At 40.3% G+C, this 12,562-nt stretch overlaps 1 protein-coding gene across 4 annotated transcripts in view; it reads right to left on the bottom strand.

The window, feature by feature from the left end:
* EXTL3 (exostosin like glycosyltransferase 3) overlaps positions 1-12,562 on the bottom strand; it is a 498,145-nt gene that overhangs the window by 72,110 nt on the left and 413,473 nt on the right. The window lies entirely within an intron of this gene.

Below are 12,562 nucleotides of genomic sequence, written 5' to 3' on the forward strand. Positions count from 1 at the left end.
TGCATATATCTTATTTTAAAGTAAAAAAACAAAACGGGACAAATACAATATTTAAAATAAAGAACAAGTAAATTTAAATCAACAAACTGACCAGTATTTCAATGGAAACTATGGGCCTGCTTTTGGCTAATGAGATGGTCAATGTCCGGTTCCATATTTGTCACTGCTAGCCGTAACAAGTGATATGACGTGCTTCCGGAGCCGGGACACGTGCATCCCGCGTCACCGGAAGTAGTACTGTACGTGAGCAACGCTGCTACATACAGTACTCTAGGAGCACAGGATATGGATGCTGACCACCAATGAAAGAGGTGCCCCTTCCAGAAGTGTGGCCGGGGCCGGATAAATGACCTCAGGGGGGCGCATGTGGCCCGCGGGCCGTAGTTTGGGGACCCCTGTCTTAGACAGATATAAGAGGGAATCTGGTCATTTTTTTAAAAATTAAAACATCGTTCAGACTTAAATATAAATAAAACGGAAATAATGTAAGTTATTTATTTTTTCTCTATAGACCGGCACCAAATGGCCCACAGACCGGTACCAGTCCGCGGCCCGGGGATTGGGGACCATTGGACTAGAGCATAGTCGGGAAGCACAGAGGTTGCTAGTTCAATCCCTGGTCAGGGCACATACAAGAACTATCAATACTCCTGTCTGTGTGTGTCTCTGTCTCCCTCATCTCTCTCTAAAATCAATAAAATAAACCTTTAAAAATTTTTTTAAAAAAAGGAAGCACTAAAACAAATTTCCCAATACTATTACTATTCTTAAGACTCTGACGTCTCTCTTCTATTGTTCAAAATAACAAAACGCATTTTCCAGGGAAGCTAACTGTAGATAAATAATGACTCATAAGAACTGCATTTAGGCATTCACCAGTTACAAGAGATCAAAGCCATGTGTTTTTCATGATACAACAACCACAGTAGTTCATTTACTGGATACACCTAACCAAGTCATAAAATAAGGGAAGTATAGGCATACTTCAGAGATACTGAGGGTTTGGCTCCACGTCACCGCAATAAAGCAAGTCAGAACCCTTTTGCTGGGGGAGGGTCTTGCCTATAATTTGTAAAAAAAAAAAATCTGTGAAATGCAAAAAATCAAAGCGCAATAAAACAAGGTACATCTATATAAAATTGTCAGCAATTAAAAACGAAAACCTGCCCTGGCCGGTTGGCTCAGTGGTAGAGCGTCAGCCTGGCGTGCAGGAGTCCCAGGTTCGATTCTCGGCCAGGGCACACAGGAGAAGCGCCCATCTGCTTCTCCATCCCTCCCCCTCTTCTTCCTCTCTGTCTCTCTCTTCCCCTCCTGCAGCCAAGGCTCCACTGGAGCAAAGTTGGCCCGGGCGCTGAGGATGGCTCTGTGGCCTCTGCCTCAGGCACTAGAATGGCTCTGGTTGCAACAGAGCATCGCCCCCTGGTGGGCGTGCCGGGTGGATCCCGGTCAGGCGCATGCGAGAGTCCATCTGCCTCTGCGTTTCCAACTTCAGAAAAATACAAATAACAACAACAACAAAAAAAAAAAACAAATAAGAGTTGAAAATAAAGATTATGATACAATCACAGAACCAGAGTTGAGCCACCAGTTACAGGGCTTTTAGAAAGAGAAAAACAAATATCCTTTGGACTCAACAACATATTTCTAAGTACAAAGATGTTCCACAAATTCCACTAGCAAACAAATCACAAAATACACAAAAGGATCTCATCAATAAGTTATAAGCATTCCTTCCACTGCTCAGGCGTATATAGGTAGTAACAAGTAAACTAAGACTATTGATTAACCTAGGTCATCTGTTTAGTCAGCAATAAACCTGAACCTGCAAGTCTTACCTCCCAGAATAGGTCCTCAATTTGAAAATTAGGCCACATCTGATGTCTTTCCCTTCCCACCAGTTTGATAACATCCCACAAATCAAAATCGTTATGTCTCACCAGTCAGTTTCTAACTAGAGTTACAATTCAGATTCACAAATCATCTAAGAATTTTTTCAGACAATAAATCCAGGCCTACGCAAAATCAACTGAATCAGAAATTCCAAGTGTGGGGCCCCGCTGCCTGTAGTTTGACAAAGCTCCCAGATGATTTTAACACAGGGCACACAACTCTGGCACGAAACCATTGGTCTAACAAAGAACTAATGGCAATCAGACAGATGACATCTGATTCAATGTAATTTTAGACAGCTAAGTAAGACAAACAGCAATATACCTTATTCATATAGGAAGTCAACAAACTACATCCTGCCCCTTTGGAAGATGTGGGGGGTAGGAGGAACTTTCCACTTGTTATAACTGTATTTATATTATAGTGTACACGAGGTAACACATTTTACATATGTCATCTCATTTAATTCTCACATCAACCATCTCAGGGTAGGCACTGTAATTTCAACAACAGATAAAGAAGTGAATCACTAACCTAGATGAAACTTGTGTGAGGCCATACAGCAAGCAAACTGAGGTGCCCAGATACAACTCCAGGTCTGTCTGACCTGACCTGCTACTCAGGCATTTACTACTTGTTTACTTCAAAGATTGATTTTTGTCTTCATTCATTCTACAACACGCATGCATTATTTTTGTAAATAAAAAAATATTATCTTGCTGCAATCACTTTAAGGCACACTATATTCCAGTGAACACATGAATAATCAGAAAGTAAAACAGCCTTATTGCTAATATGGACAGTTTTAGTGGTCTGGATAAAAGATCAAACTGGCTTTCTCACTGCTAAAGTGATGTCTTACAAATACAGAAATGAGGGAAGACTAAAATAATACCTGTAGTGTTCCATTAGAACCTGAAGTATCAGTGTGAATACATGACCTAAGAAGACTCCTTGAATAAGCAGCTGATTTCAGAACTAGACAAGCAAAGCAAAATAGAGCCTGGAAAATCTTCTTTTGCCAAAATAGAGATGTAGTCAAAGAAAGTAGGGCATATAAAAAAAAAAAGACACTAGATCCAGTTTGAAGGGATCCAGCTCCCACTGGATAAATCTGGGACACTGGCTATCTAAATAAATATCAACAAATTACCAATAAATGAGAAACCATGTATTCATAATCAAATAAATTAATAATTGATTATACAAAGAAGAAGGAAAAATTATTCATTTGGAGAATTCCACCAAATAAATTAACAGAAATGGCAGAATGATGGAGATTTTAAAATTGTCATTTAGTGAGCATCAAATTAATAACTATTTCAGGAAGGATTCAGAAATGGATGCTAAGATTCATTGGTAAAAGGTTGAGAAACAGGACATAAAAATTATATATTGTGGACCCTTAGAAAGAAGATACCTACTGAGAAGGGCTCCTGGTGGCTTAGTGATCTCAAAATTATTATAAAAGAGCCTAGCAGCTGTTTCTAAACAAGGGCCTCTCCTGCAAACCACATTTCAAGATTCAGAAGCCTTCACTGAACAGCCTACCTACACTGTGTTCCTGCCACCTGAACAAGCCCTTATAAAGGACTTCCTGGAATTGTACTTCAACCAATAGGCCTGAGATTATCCCTGTCCAACTGGAGCTGCACAGCTCTAGTCCTCCATTGGCATCTTCACCAACCAATCAGAGTGGCTTAATTCTGACCAATTAGGACAATACCTTTTGGACCAATCAAACTGTGAGGATTAGGAGTGATCATTCTCATGAGAACAGACCAATCAAAGGCCAGGGGCAAGGACTTCTATCTATATAAGCCAGGTCCCCTCTGGCTCAGAAAAGGGTTTTTTCCTTACCTCGAAGGACTGTGTTTTCCCTGCTTAAGTTGAAACACAGAAGATGAAATGCTGAAGACACCTTGCTGGAGCAGAACAGAAGAGCAGCCAGATTAAAGCAGAGGGGAGCAGAGCAGAGGGGAGCAGACCAGAACAGAGCTGCCTGGCCAGAGGGGGTTCTGGAAACTGTGCTGCTTCACAACTGAGCTGTAACATATTGAGAGCTTATAGCCCAGTCGTTTTACAACTGAGCTGTTTGCACTGAATAAAGTTTCCTTTCTTACCATGCCCCAAACTGGGGATTCCTGTTGGCTTTGAATTAGCACCAGAGAGAGGTAGCTAAAGCAAGAATGACAAAAGGTTAGAATTGGGAAATGTGGGCCCTGGCCAGACAGTTCAGTTGGTTAGTGTCATCCCAAAGCACAGAGGTTGCCAGTTTGATCCCCGGTCAAGGCACATACAGGAACTGATCAATGTTCCTGTCTCTCTCCCCTCTCCCCTTTCTCACTAAAATTTAAAATTTAAAAATTTTTAAAGTTGGGAAATATGGGTGAAGAGTATGTGGAAATTCCTCATTCTACTTTTACAACTGGACCATAAATTATGTAAAAATAAAGTTACAAAAATGGGGAAGGGAAGTATAGCACACTCGAGTTTTCAATAAATGAGGTGACAGCTCTTGGGGAAGAAAATCAAGTCGGGCTTCTGCATGTCAAACTAAATCCAAAGCTAAGTCCCAGATGGATTCAAGAGGTAACTAATAAATGAAACCATAAAAAGAGCAAAAGAAATACATACAAGTAACTTCATCTCAAGGTAAGTACAGCCACTTTTTTTTTTTACATTTTTTTTTATTACAGAGACAGACAGACAGGAACAGAGAGAAATGAGAAGCATCGATCATCAGTTTTTCGTTGCGACACCTTAGTTGTTCATTGATTGCTTTCTCATATGTGCCTTGACCGTGGGGCGACAGCAGACCGAGTAACCCCTTGCTGGAGCCAGCGACTTTGGGTCCAAGCTGGTGAGCTTTTTTTGCTCAAGCCAGATAAGCCCGCGCTCAAGCTGGCGACCTCGGGGTCTCAAACCTGGGTCCTCTACATCCCAGTCTGACGCTCTACCCACTGCGCCACCTCCTGGTCAGGCATTAATACAGTCACTTTTACAGCAATGCAAGCAAAAGCAGAATCTATTAAAAAAATAAAAAATTCAAAAGATTTGACTACATTAAGTATCAAAGGCTTCTATATATTAGATTCAATGAAAAGACTGAGGGAAGCATTTGCAACATGACATCACTTTAACAGAAGTAAATGCAATACAACTGTTGTAAACAGGAAATTAAACAAAAAGAAGGGGTCCAGTCCTAACCTGTGGTGGTGCAGTGGATAAAGCGTCGACCTGGAATGCTGAGGTCGCTGGTTCAAAACCCTGCACTTGTATGGTCAAGGCACATATAGGAGTTGATGCTTCCTGCTCCTCCCCCCCTTTCTCTTTCTCTCTCTCTCTTTCTCTCCCACTCTCTCTCCTCTCTAAAATGAATAAATAAAATTTTTTTTTAATTAAAAAATTTGAAAAAGGGGTCCAAATGATAAATATTTTTAAATGTTTAATCATCCTAGCAATCAAAGAAATGCACATTTAAAACCAGATACAGTGACATTTTCCATCCATAACTCAACAAAGAATTGTAAAATTATAACATATGGAGCTATCCAGGATCAAGGGTTACACTCCCACACTCGGCACCTGGGAGTGAAAATTGGCACACCTTTCTGGAAAACAATTTGGCAGTAAGTAATAAAAGCCCTGAAACTGTGTTTACCCTCTGACCCTACATCCCCATTTCCAGAAACTATTAAGAAAGAATCAAGAATGAGAAAAAAGACTTATTTGGCTTCGAGAATATTCACACTAGAAAATTACAAAGTACCGGTATACAACTTACTAAGGCACAGTACATCTCTATACTATGCAGGCAGCTGCAGTAACAAGTATTCTTATATTGTATTAGTAGGAAGATAAACTGAAAAGTTATTTGCCCCTTGTAACCAAGTCTTGAAAATGTAGCATATTTCCCCATGTATAAGATGCTCCCATGTATAACATCCACCTTAATTTTGGGGCCAGAAATTTGAAATTAAAAAAAGTATTACATAAAGTTATTGAACTCAAGTTTTATTCATCATAAAATTCATACAACTCCTCATCACTGTCAAAACTCCCATCCATTAGCTTGTCCTCATCTCTGTCTGATAACGAATCACTGTTTTCATATATTGCCTCATCCTCAGTTCCATCTATGGCATTAGAAATGCCACAATCACTGTATATGATGCACCCAGTTTTTAGACCCCAAATTTTTCAAAAAAAGATGTGTCTTATATATGGGGAAATATGGTATATATTTTCGACCCAGCAATTTCACTTTCTAAGAATATATTCTATGTGAACCAAGATATGTATTATAAAGATGTAATCACTACAATATTCTTTATAATAACCAAAAATATATATGTATATAAGTCAAATGTCCAAGAATTAGAAATGAGGCAAAATATAGTGTGACAAATCCATGACATTAATATAAACAACATGCTGTCAATAGCTTTTCAATCATTTTAAAGAAAATGGGGAAATGTTCACAATATAGTGTGTCCGTAAAGTCATGGTGCACTTTTGACCGGTCACAGGAAAGCAACAAAAGATGATAGAAATGTGAAATCTGCACCAAATAAAAGGAAAACCCTCCCAGTTTCTGTAGGATGATGTGGCAGGCAGCATGTGCGCATGTGCAGATAGATGATGACGTAACACCGTGTACACAGCAGAACAGCCCACAGCTATGCCAGTCGAGATGTGGACGGTACAGAGGAAAGTTCAGTGTGTTCTATGGCTCACTAAATTCAAATCCGTGACCAAAGTGCAACGTGAATATCGGCACGTTTATAACGAAGCGCCACCACATAAGAATAACATTACTCGGTGGGATAAGCAGTTGAAGGAAACAGGCTGTTTGGTGGAGAAACCCCGTTCTGGTAGGCCATCAATCAGTGATGGGTCTGTAGAGGCTATACGGGATAGCTTACCTAAGGAGCCCTTAAAAAATGTGTGCATGAGCCCACATCGAACTGCACTGACTAGGTATGAAACTGGGAGAGTTTTCCCTTTATTTGGTGAGATTTCACATTTCTATTGTCTTTTGTTGCTTTCCTGTGACCGGTCAAAAGTGCACCATGACTTTACGGACACACTGTATAATGTTAAGTAAAAAATACAGACTCAACTGTAAGGGAGAGGGGCAGGGTTGTTTTGTTTTGTTTTTTAAGTATGGACTTCAGATGGATTGTGCTGAAGTATGTTCCTGGAACAGTCAATTTGATGTGCAAGTGCCTGATTTCTCTAAGGTTCCTGTTTCTCAAGAAAACATCTTAATTTTATGCTATGGAGGCATATTATAATTGACATCATTTGTGCCCTTGGCCACCCACCCTAATTGAGCCAGAAAAATTAAGTAAAAGTTTTCTAAGCTATACATAAATACAGCTTTATGACTCAGGCATCCCACTTCAACCTTCATGAGTGAATTCAACCCGAGGCTTCAGTTTCTTGTTTTTTGTTTTTTAGCAAGAGGAGGGGAGATGGTATGAAAGACTGCATGTCCCCAGATCAGGATCCACCCAACAACCCTTTGGGGCCAATGCTCAAGTACCAAACTATTTTTAACACCTGAGGCTGACACACTCGGACCAATTGAGCCATCCTCAATGCCACAGGCCACACTTCAACCAATCAAGCCACTGACTGCAGGAGGGGGAAAAGGAGAGGAGGGAGAGACTGAGGGGGAGAGAAGCTGATGGTCACTTCTCCTGTGTGCCCTGACCAGGAATCAAACCCCAGGACATCCATACACCAGGCCAACACTCTAGCCACTGAACCACCGGCCAGAGACTAAGGCTTCAGTTTCTCCATCCCTTCATCATTACCATCTTTCTGATTCAGTAGATCCCATAACTTCACAATTCCTTGTCCTTCTTGACTCACGTGCTCCTTTTCCTTTTTTTTTTTTTAACCAAGTGATCAGCAATGAGTATTCTCCTCATTTCATCCTTTTCCTTTTTTTAACTCATAAAGGATTGGACTAGATGACCTCAAAAATCCTTTTAGATTCTAAGACCCTGCTGATTTACAACTGCCTTGCACATAGAAACCACATACAGATTTGTTTTATTGGGAAAAAAAAATATTACCAACATAGCAACGTGGGGCAACAAGGTTATTACCAACACCTCCTTTTGTTTCACCTCTAAGATTTCAAGCATGGTATAGTGTCTTCCTTGAAAGGCCCCCCCCTTAATTTTCCATTGACTCATTAATTATGGTTTGGGACCTCATCAACTATTTTCTCCATTCTAAGCCACAGTGTTTTTATACTGTATTCCACAGCTCTATTTCAGAAATATAGAAGTCATGCTAGGAAGAGTAAGGTGGAAAAAACCCAGGATCCAAAAATATTTTTGGAATCTGGGAAGTTAAACAGATAAAATTTCAGAGACAAAGTCAAGGTTCAGATTCAGATCCCCAAACTATGTACATATAAATGATTTAGTTTAACAACAGCATGCAAACACACACACATAGAGTTGTGATTTCAGATAACTAAAATTTCAATGAGTCAAGCATACATGACCACTTAGAAAAAATACTATCACCTTATTTAAAAAAACACACACACACAAAGTATAGTGCAAAAATGAAGGAGTTAAGATTACTGTCTACTCCAGACTCTTTTAGCCAACATTGCATATTGAATACGATAAGCTGTGCTGGGTGCCACACTTTAAGAGAGGCATTGGCAAAGTAAATGGAGGCCAGAGGACTAAGAAGTTGGTGAGGGGATTTGAAACTGTCAAACAAGAAACACCCAAAGGACACTGGAATGTTCAGCCTGAGGAATAGAAGCCCTAGAAAAGGAAGGCATGCTCAATGACACAAATGCCCTAAAGGTGAAGTAAATGAATAAAGCTGGCAGAGAGGAGCAAAACGTCGACTACTTACAAGTATAGTATTTAGGGAGGTTACTGCCATCAGAAATGTGAGCTCTGTATCACCAATAAAAGCCAGAAATAGAGATTTTCATGAAAAATTTCCCATTTCTAAAAGTTGGCTCCCGAATTCAGCTTTTGTGTAAGTTGGGCAGCTAAGTGATAGGCACACCGGCCTTACTTGATCCATGCACACCAGTTTGCAACTCACGCTTGAAGAAACATGACAGCTAACCTTCAACATCTAAAGAACTGTAATATAGACTAGGAACAGACTTTGCTAAGTGAAAATCATCGAGGCAAACTGCAGCTCAATAAGAAAAAGCCGGCCCTGGCCGGTTGGCTCAGTGGTAGAGCGTCGGCCTGGCGTGCAGGAGTCCCGGGTTCAATTCCTGGCCAGGGCACACAGGAGAAGCGCCCATCTGCTTCTCCACCCCTCCCCCTCTCCTTCCTCTCTGTCTCTCTCTTCCCCTCCTGCAGCCAAGGCTCCACTGGAGCAAAGTTTGCCCGGGCCCTGGGTAAGGCTCTGTGGCCTCAGCCTCAGGTGCTAGAATGGCTCTGGTTGCGGCAGAGCACCGCCCCCTGGTGGGCATCCGGGTGGATCCCAATCGGGTGCGTGCGGGAGTCTGTCTGACTGCTTCCCCGTTTCCAGCTTCGGAAAAATACCCCCCCCCAAAATAAATAAATAAATAAATAAATAAATAAATAAATAAATAAATAAATAAATAAATAAGGAAAAGCTTCCTAAAAACCAGTCTACAAATTCGAAAGGACTGTCCACAGAGGTCCACGTCATTATAAGTATTCAAATGATGACAGGTCAGCAAATATTATCGGTCAGTTTAAGAATTCAGCCACTTACTACCTCTCTCCTTGGTCAAATAATTATCCTCCCTAAGTTTGTTATCTTTCGTACCTTCTTTCCCTCAAAAAAGAAATATTGTAACATTTTGCCTCCTATCTCTCAGAGTTAAAGATCAAAATCTGCATGAAAAAAATTATATGAAAGTACTGAATAAGGGGGAAAAAACTACAGTAACTTAAGACATTGTAATCTATCATCATAATGTATTTAAGTCTTATCTCTCTTATTACACAGGCTAAGGGCATATTACCAACCTAATTTTTTTATTCCTCCAAGTGTCAAATATTTGTTGAAAAAAACGTTTTACAGGAAGTTGAAGAAGTGGATTAAAATGACAACAATATAAGAAGATAACAGAGAAAACAGTCACCAAAACTAACATCCAGGATATTAATCATCAATGGCACTGACCAGTCTAAAAGGTACTGGGGTCCAGTCAAAAGGAGGGATAAATTTAAGTAATGATATGTGTTTGGGAAGGTAAGACTCTAGGGCAGGGCAAACCATAGCCAGCTGCCTGTTTTGTAAATTAGTCATACTGGAACACAATCTTGTGCATTCAGTTATGGATTGTATGCATACATGTATTTAGTATATGCTGCTCTCCCTCTACACAGCAGAGCTGAAGTTGCAAAGCCTAAAACAGTTATTATTTGACCCTTTACAGAAAAAGTTTGTCTACTTTTTTTCAGGTTATAAACCACAGAGGTGTCTGAATGCTGAGACATCGTTCATCTTTCTATGTCTCTCTCCCTAGGAGTTTAATGGGTTATTTTGGTGCATGTGAACAAAATCCTACACTAAACATTATGGCCTAAGTGTAGGGGAGGTAAATACGTCACTAAATAGAGTCTCCATATTCTTCTTGTATACTCCAGATTACATAAATTTTAATCCACTTCTCTTCCACCTAGTAATACCACCAAACAGATCTGAAAAATTCTAACTATACAAGGAGTGTAGGACTGGTTCAGTCAAGAAAAGATTGTGCTTACAGGTGACCCTACCTCTGGCCCTCTTGAGTTCTCAAACTCACTCTGCCTGTGGTCCACCAATCCATGAAACCTACAAATACATGAAAAATCCTTCCTTTCCTATTACTTACTCTATCATTATAGGTTTTCAAAAGAAAGTTACCAAAAATTAAGAGTAAACAAAAATAGAATGGAAATATGTCCAGAGAATGTTTGAATTAATGTGAAGTTTTCTAAGCTAAACTTAATATCCAGCAGAAATCAGTGCAGTTTTAGGACTTCATGAAAGATTCATATTCTTTGCCTCACTCTGAAATAACTATATGCAAAGACGACCAAATCTCTGCCAACAACAGATGTGGAGGGATCTTCCTTTTTCTCCTAATACCTAATTCTACTACTGCTTCAGGCAGTGTTTCTAACCCTCCACCAGAGGCCTATTTACCAATCTCACCTCAGAGAGGGACCTCCCCCTACACACCATTGCCACCACCTCACTCCAGCACCACCCTTCAATGACTTTTCACTCAACAGCTAGCTTTCTGTCCTGAGGGAAAAGGCATGTCCTTATCTAATACCCATACATTCTTTTGATGGCTTCAAATCATCCTTTGCAATTTCCCCACTCTCTTAGAACTCCATTTCTCAGGGTTAACCTAACCCCTGATTCATTTCTCTCTACACTGTTTACTTAAAATCTTTTCAATCATAGGTTACAACTGGAGCCGAATCATTAAGAGATTCCAACACTTAATGCCAGTCGCTGCCCCTCTAGAAAAGTGAGGAGTGGGGGAATGAACACATGATGTCAATCTTCTGGGTAGTAAGTATGCCACCTGAGAGCACTGACCATATCTCCGGGTATTAAATAAATAATGTGGGTGTTTTGGGTAGGTTTTTTCTTTTTTGTGTCAGAGACAGAGAAAGTCAGAGAGAAGGACAGATAGGGACAGATAGGAAGGGAGATGAGAAGCATCAATTCTTCGTTGCAGCACCTTAGTTGTTCATTGATTGCTTTCTCATATGTGCCTTGATGGGGGAGGGGGGGCTACAGCAGACCAAGTGACCCCTTGCTCAAGTAAGCGACCTTGGATCAAGCTGGTGAGCCTTGCTCACACCAGATGAGCCCTACTCAAGCCAACGACCTCAGGGTCTTGAACCGGGGTCCTCTTCATCCTAGTCCGATGCTCTATCCACTGCGCAACTGCCTGGTCAGGCCTTTTTTTTCTTTTTTGGCAAGAATATCATTTATTGGGAAGACACAGGAAAAGAGAAGAGGGAAAATGTCAGGTGGAAAAGGGTAATAATGTTTCAACTATTCTGAAGATCCATGATTCTAATTCTCTTCCAGAAAGCATTTAAGCTAGTTTCCCACATACTTGTAAGTACTTATAAGGATTCCTCAGGCTCCCTACAGGATAAGATATTTTAACACAGCAAGTAAGAGTTTAAGAAGACTGCTTTTCTTTCATCATGAAATATTTAAAGGTCCCCTTGCTAAGTAAGTTGTTGAGAATGCTTAGCTTCATTCATAAAGATCAAGGCCCCACAGGTTACTATCCCAGGCACTCTGATCCAGTACAAGAGTAATTGTTGAGCAAAACAGGGAAAAATGCAGTTTGCCTGAACGTAACACGGAGACTTTTTTAAAACAAAAGAACACATGGAGAGCCCAGCCTTCAAAAGTGAAGCGACCTAAATTGGAATAGGACAAACTGAGAACAAATGCTAAAGACACCTAAGTAAATCACATATAGAAGAAAAAATGGATATGTGCTATTCTGTTTTCTCCTCCTCAGCAGTACAGTACAACTAGAGGACCTGACGAAGCCCTTTGAATTTTTGAATAGGCAAGAAGAAAAAGTCCAGGTTAGGTGGAGAAATCTACCAAATTCAAGTCCTTTAATCGCTGCAGATATCTAAAAAGGAGCTTGAACCACAGGCTCAGT

The sequence above is a fragment of the Saccopteryx leptura genome, chromosome 1 (genome assembly GCF_036850995.1).
Source record: "Saccopteryx leptura isolate mSacLep1 chromosome 1, mSacLep1_pri_phased_curated, whole genome shotgun sequence".
In the NCBI taxonomy this organism is placed as follows: domain Eukaryota; kingdom Metazoa; phylum Chordata; class Mammalia; order Chiroptera; family Emballonuridae; genus Saccopteryx; species Saccopteryx leptura.